The sequence below is a fragment of the Bombina bombina genome, chromosome 1, assembly GCF_027579735.1.
Source record: "Bombina bombina isolate aBomBom1 chromosome 1, aBomBom1.pri, whole genome shotgun sequence".
Taxonomy (NCBI): domain Eukaryota; kingdom Metazoa; phylum Chordata; class Amphibia; order Anura; family Bombinatoridae; genus Bombina; species Bombina bombina.
The window spans coordinates 681,690,956-681,696,955 of record NC_069499.1 but is presented as its reverse complement, the minus strand read 5'-3'; positions in this window follow the sequence as shown (position 1 = coordinate 681,696,955).

The following is a 6,000-nucleotide window of genomic DNA, read 5'->3' as shown; positions in this document are numbered from 1 at the left end:
GACCCCGTAGAAGGAGATCACTGCATTCAAATAGGCAATACTCTCCTCACATCCCTCTGACATTCACTGCACGCTGAGAGGAAAACCGGGCTCCAACTTGCTGCGGAGCGCATATCAACGTAGAATCTAGCACAAACTTACTTCACCACCTCCATCGGAGGCAAAGTTTGTAAAACTGAATTGTGGGTGTGGTGAGGGGTGTATTTATAGGCATTTTGAGGTTTGGGAAACTTTGCCCCTCCTGGTAGGAATGTATATCCCATACGTCACTAGCTCATGGACTCTTGCTAATTACATGAAAGAAATATTGTAATTTCTTTTTTATTTTCTGTAATTTAGTGTTTTTTTTCCCGTAATTTAGGTAATTAATTTAATTATAGAGTAGTGTTAGGTGTAATTGTAACTTAGGTTAGGGTTTATTTTACAGGTATATTTGTATTTATTTTATCTAGGTATTTATTAAATAGTTAATAACTATTGTGCCTAGTTAAAATAAATACAAAGTTGCCTGTAAAATAAAAATAAACCCTAAAATAGCTATAATGTAACTATTAGTTATATTGTAGCTATATTAGGGTTTATTATACAGGTAAGTATTTAGTTTTAAATAGGAATAATTTATTTAATTATAGTAATTTTATTTAAATTGATTAAAAATAGATTTAAGTTAGGGGGCTGTTAGGGTTAGACTTAGGTTTAGGGGTTAATAAATGTATTATAGTAGCGGCGACGTTGGGGTCGGAAGATTAGGGGTTAATAATTGTAGGTAGGCAACGTGGGGGGGCAGATTAGGGGTTAATAAAAATTTAACTAGTGTTTGCGAGGCAGGAGTGCGGCAGTTTAGGGGTTAATACATTTATTATAGTGGCGGCGATGTCCGGTCGGCAGATTAGAAGTTAATAATTGTAGTTAGGTGGCGGCGACATTGGGGGCGGCAGATTAGGGGTTAATAAATATAATGTAGGTGTCAGCGACGTTAGGGGCAGCAGATTAGGGGCTCATAGGTATAATGTAGGTGGTGGCGATGTCCGGTCGGCAGATTAGGGGTTAAATAATTTTATTATAGTGTTTGCGATGTGGGGGGGCCTCGGTTTAGGGGTTAATAGGTAGTTTATGGGTGTTAGTGTACTTTTTATCACTTTAGTTAAGAGCTTTATGTTCCGGCGTTAGCCCATAAAACTCTTAACTACTGACTTTTATATGCGGTAGGAGTGTTGGAGGTAGAGGCTGTACCGCTCACTTCTTCCAAGACTTGTAATACCAGCGTTAGGAAAATTGCATTAAAAAGATAGGATACGCAATTGACGTAAGGGGATTTGCGGTATGGAAGAAAAGTGAGCGTGTACCTGCCAAACTCGTTAAAAAGCAGCGTTAGGACCCCTTAACGCTGCTTTTTAAGGCTAACGCCAAACTCATAATGTAGCTGTTTGTTTTTTACAAAAAACATGCCAGCTCCGGCAGGTGATGTAGAGGGCCGTATGAACCCTTTCTTTAGATTATCATCAATATAAGACTTAAGGTGATCAAGCTCTGGCTGGGAGAGTGGATAAATGTGTCCACAGGGAATAGGAGCTCCAGGAAGTAGATCTATGGGGCAATCATAGATTCTATGGGGCGGTAGAGTTAGTGCTTCTTTTGCGTCAAAAACATCAGAGAAAGAAGTGTACTGTTCAGGGAGGAGTATAGGAGCAGTATGTAGTAGATAAGAGGTGGTTAAACATGAAGTCTTACAATAGTCAGAGGTGAATTGTAGAGTACCCTCCAGCCAGTTTATCAGAGGTTGGTGTTTTCTTAACCAGTCTAAACCTAATACTATAGTGAATATAGGTGAAGATATTACGCTAAAACTATGTTTCAATATGAGAGGAATGTGTAAAGACAAATAAGGGCTTAGTATCGTATAAGACAGGGCCAGAGCTTATTTGGTTACCATCCTATAACTCTTATCACAACAGGAACAGGTTTCTCAATCAAAGGAATTTTATTTAATTTTACAAAGGAGTCATCAATATAATTTGCACAGGCTCCGGAGTCTATGACCGCATCAGTTGTCACTTCTTGTGAACCCCACTAGAGAGAGAGAGAATACAATAAGAGGATTTGTGGTAAGAAATATTTAAACAAGTCTGATGTTGATAGGACTTACCCTTCTTATGTTTCAAAAGGTTAGGGCACTCTTTCACAGCATGAGTGTTTCCAGCAGGGTATAACATAGGTTTAACGCCCTCCTACGGAGTTTCTCTTATTGTGTCAGGGGACCCCTAATGAAACTAAATGTCCATAGGTTCATCCGTATTTTTTACAGGTAGAGGATGATATTGCTGAAGAGGTTTTCTTGTCGGAGTATCTGATACAGATTTTTCTTGGCATCTGTCTCTATATCTCCTATCGATGGAGAATGCTAAGGACATAAGCTTCTCAAGGGTATTAGGGAGGTCAGATCTAAATAATTCATCTTTAATGTGATCGGATAGACCAAGTCTAAACTGATTCTGTAGTGATGTCATTCCACATTGTATCCTTAGCAGATAACTTGAAATATATAATATATTCCTCCACAGGTCTTTTTAATCGTTTCAGAGATCTCATCAAGGATACTGCAGTATTTTGTGTATTGGGGTCGTCATAAAGCAATGACATTTCATTAAAAAAATTAATCAAGAGAACCCAATATAGCATCATTCTGTTCAAGAAATGTATGGGCCCAAGTGCGGGGTTCTCCTTGCAAAAAGGAGACAACGGTGAATACACTGACCCTATCAGAGGGATAGATCCTTGGTTTGAGGGTAAAAAGCAAAATACAAGCACTTTTTAAATCCCTGTATAATTCTCGGTTACCATTAAACTTTTCAGGCAAACCTACAACAGGTTCAGGTAAGTGTGTTGTTGTAGCTTTAAGAGATTCATTTATGAACTGTTTATGTTGTTCATTTTCCAGCTGTAGGTCTTTAACATTCTGAGCTAGTATATCCACTTTCTGAGACAAAGCGTGTGGGCAGGTCTGAAGGATCCATGTTATTTTGGGCTTGGTATTATGTTATAAACGATAATGATTTACTTACTATAATGTCCAAGAGATTGTATCTAAAGTGAAGAATCCCAACTGCAGTTCCTGCAGGAAGTATAAAGTCAGAACATAAGTAAATATTCAATGGATCTAGTGCAGCTTAAGTTTATGTGAAATTAATGTATTCGTGATATGTACTAGTGTGATACAAAATAACAATTCTAATGTTACTCTGTATCAAAGATTTAAGCAGTTTCTCTCTCCCTAGACTCGGTAATTAACACAGAGGATAAATCCACTATTTACCCAGTAGTTACCTAGAGTCAGCGGGTTATAAGCTGATAGAGATGGGAGCAAACAATAGTATGGTAAAGCACTGTTCACATTACAGATCAGAGACATTGGTATTGTAACTTAAATTTCTTTTACCGAGTGCTTAGGAGAGTTGTGTGCAGTAGTCACAATCGGACAGTTGGCGGAGGTGACGTCACGCAACCGCGAGAGTTAGAAACGGATCAATCTGTAAGTGGAGATAGAATAACTGCCTTGCTGCAGTATTGGATCGCAGGTTAGAATGTACAAAGTTTGAAGCTGTAGTCGTAGTAGTCTCAGGAACAGGATATGTTATCTTCTGTAGTAGCTTCTGAGCTTGGAGACAGGAAATCAGGAACTTCCAATCAGCAATACCAAGCAAAGAAGTAGAAGTGACTCTGCTATTTATATGGTGTTGCGAGATCATGAGAGTCATTTAAAGGCACTGTACTTATTGGTTTCAATAGGTGTTAAAGAGCCAGTGACAAATATATGATATGAAATCAGTAAGTGTGACACACTGTGACCACAGGTGTCCCTGACATAAATCATACGGTAGATATAAACCATACTAGACACATTCCCCTAATAAAATAAAAGGACTCACCCTCCAGGAACCATGCTGTGGAGCAGATACAGCATCTCATGGTGTGACAGTCTTTATGCGTATCCTGACAGGGACCAGAGTGAGAAAGAATTAACAGTGTAACTCATTAACACTGTTTATTCAGGGGCTGTTGAGATTGATTATCTAGATTCATAACAGAGAATGTTCCCTGCGCAACTAGACACTATTTTTCATCACTACTCTCACTGAGAGATTTACATGATTACTTGAACAAAAACCCCAGTACTCTCTTGAAGGGAAAATACCCATTAAAGGACTATCCATATCTTCTGACACTTTCTCTGCCATCCTCCTCAAGTGACAAAAGGTAAAGAATGACTGGGGGGATAGGGGAAGTGGAAGGGATATTTATAGCCTTTGGCTGGGGTGTCTTTGCCTCCTCCTGGTGGCCAGGTGTTGATATTCCCAACAGTAAGGAATAAAGTTGTGGACTCTCCCTGCATTTGGATATATATATATATCATTATTATTATTAAAAATTAATAAACATACTATAAAATATTCTAAATCTATAGACTAGATCTATATATTTTACAGTAACCAATACAGAGAGGTCTGTCAGATCATTGAAATACTTTTTACCCATCCTGTATGATTTGGTCATTGATGGTTGCAAATTTGTTTCCAGGCAAAATAATACATCTGGTAACAACCCCAGTGTAGTTTCTTCAAAGCATACGGATGTTAATAGTTGGCGCACATGTAAAGGGAAATTATTAATTTGGGGGCAGGAAATGTAAAGCTTTTGAACAATTTTATATCAGGTGCAATTTTCGATCCTGTTTCACTCAAAAGGTTTATGACTTAAACACTTGCACAATTTGAGGGTAAAGGTACAGTATGTTGGTCTTACTAGAGAGGTAAGGGTCAGGATTAAAAAACGTATTCAGGATATTACATCAATTAGTTATGTCTCAGCCTCTATAGTAGCAAACCACTTTAAGAACATGGCAGTAGTAGTGGATTCATTAAATGGCAAGTAATCGATCAGGTTAGGGCACCCCCTCGATGAGGAGACTAAGATCTCACCCTGCAGAGAAGGGAGGTCTTTTGATCTTCTGTCTTGGCCTGATATTCGAAAGCTCGATGGCATGGAGAGAAATCATGCAAAATCTTTTGTATTTTTTTTTAGACCTTATATTGTAATGTAGTAGTCTCCCCTTCACATTAAGAACCCTGCATAGTGAGATAAACCTCTTTCAAACTAAAATTGGTTTCTAACTTTTTTTTCCCAGGACCTCTCTGTACTAACGAGAAGTCGGGCCCTTAGAACTAGGATTAGTATTTGTATCTATTTTATTTAAATTGGAGAGGCAATAAAGAATATAGTGTAAAAAATACTATGAATAGTAAAGATTCACTCTTTGAAATGTTGAAGATTTTTTGTAATTGACCAGATTTAATTATTTATGTGCAGTATCACTATATTAAACCCTATCGCATTGTCTTGAGAAAGTCTGATTCAGAGGAAATGCGTTGAGGAAACGGGAAAAGCATGACAGAGCAGCTATTCCCAGAGGAGGTTGTCAGCAGCACACACACGGAACACTGATCCGGTGAATGAATAATCATACCGAGTTCTCACAGCTGCAGACTTCACAACTTTGACTGGGCTTTTTAAGTTTTTCATTTCATTAGATACATAGAGTGGTGTGCTTACGAGTTGTAATAAAAGTAATACCATGAGTCCCGGATGCTCTTCTCTTTCTTTATATATTGTAGATATCCTAAATCAGATGATCTGTGTACACCACATGGGATCTGAAGGAAGCTGCACCGGGCTCTCATAAAGATGTGTTCCAAGGATATAGAAACAATAAGCCACATAAAAATAACTGTTGCAAAATTAATGATCGGATGTCTATTGCAACGAACAATTTTTATTTATTTATGGGGTTTTTTTTAAAAAGTATTTACATTCATATGATTGTTGAATTATTTTGACATATTTTACTGAAACATGTTTTTACCGCAACATATTTTTACCGCAACATGTATTTATTATTTTTAAAGTATACTACACAAATAATATAGGACTACATTATTTAAAGTA